Source organism: Amblyomma americanum, chromosome 6 (genome assembly GCF_052857255.1).
Source record: "Amblyomma americanum isolate KBUSLIRL-KWMA chromosome 6, ASM5285725v1, whole genome shotgun sequence".
Lineage (NCBI taxonomy): Eukaryota > Metazoa > Arthropoda > Arachnida > Ixodida > Ixodidae > Amblyomma > Amblyomma americanum.
Genome location: NC_135502.1, coordinates 40,354,938 through 40,355,406, shown reverse-complemented (window position 1 = coordinate 40,355,406; position 469 = coordinate 40,354,938).

The following is a 469-nucleotide window of genomic DNA, read 5'->3' as shown; positions in this document are numbered from 1 at the left end:
TGTGCAGCCTGCAGCTGGTGTCCCTCTTTTGCGCGCTTTGGTTTCGTCGACACGCGACTGATGCACAAGACTTGTATGCGCGGAGTGCTGTACAACCTCACTCGCTCTGCTCGCGCACGAATAAAATGAAATCGGGAAGGAAAGGGAAAGCGTTGCGAATGAGGCGGAGTGTGGGCACCCTTTTCTCGAGGACCTCGGAAGTACAGGAGAGGCACGTATGTGCGACTCCCGATGTAACGCGTGCATATGTGTGCGCGGAGACCGCGTGCATAGGAAGAGACGCATCCGACGCGCACTTTCTCGCCGAAGACAAGAATCAGCCATCTGGCGTCAGCGAAAGGAAGGGCGCGCAAAGAACACGACGCCATCTCCTCGCTGACACGGAAAGCGACTTTGGTCGATATATTCGCGACAGCGACTGCGTCTGGCGTGTATATTCGCCCGCTGCATGTTCAAATCCGTCTCCTCC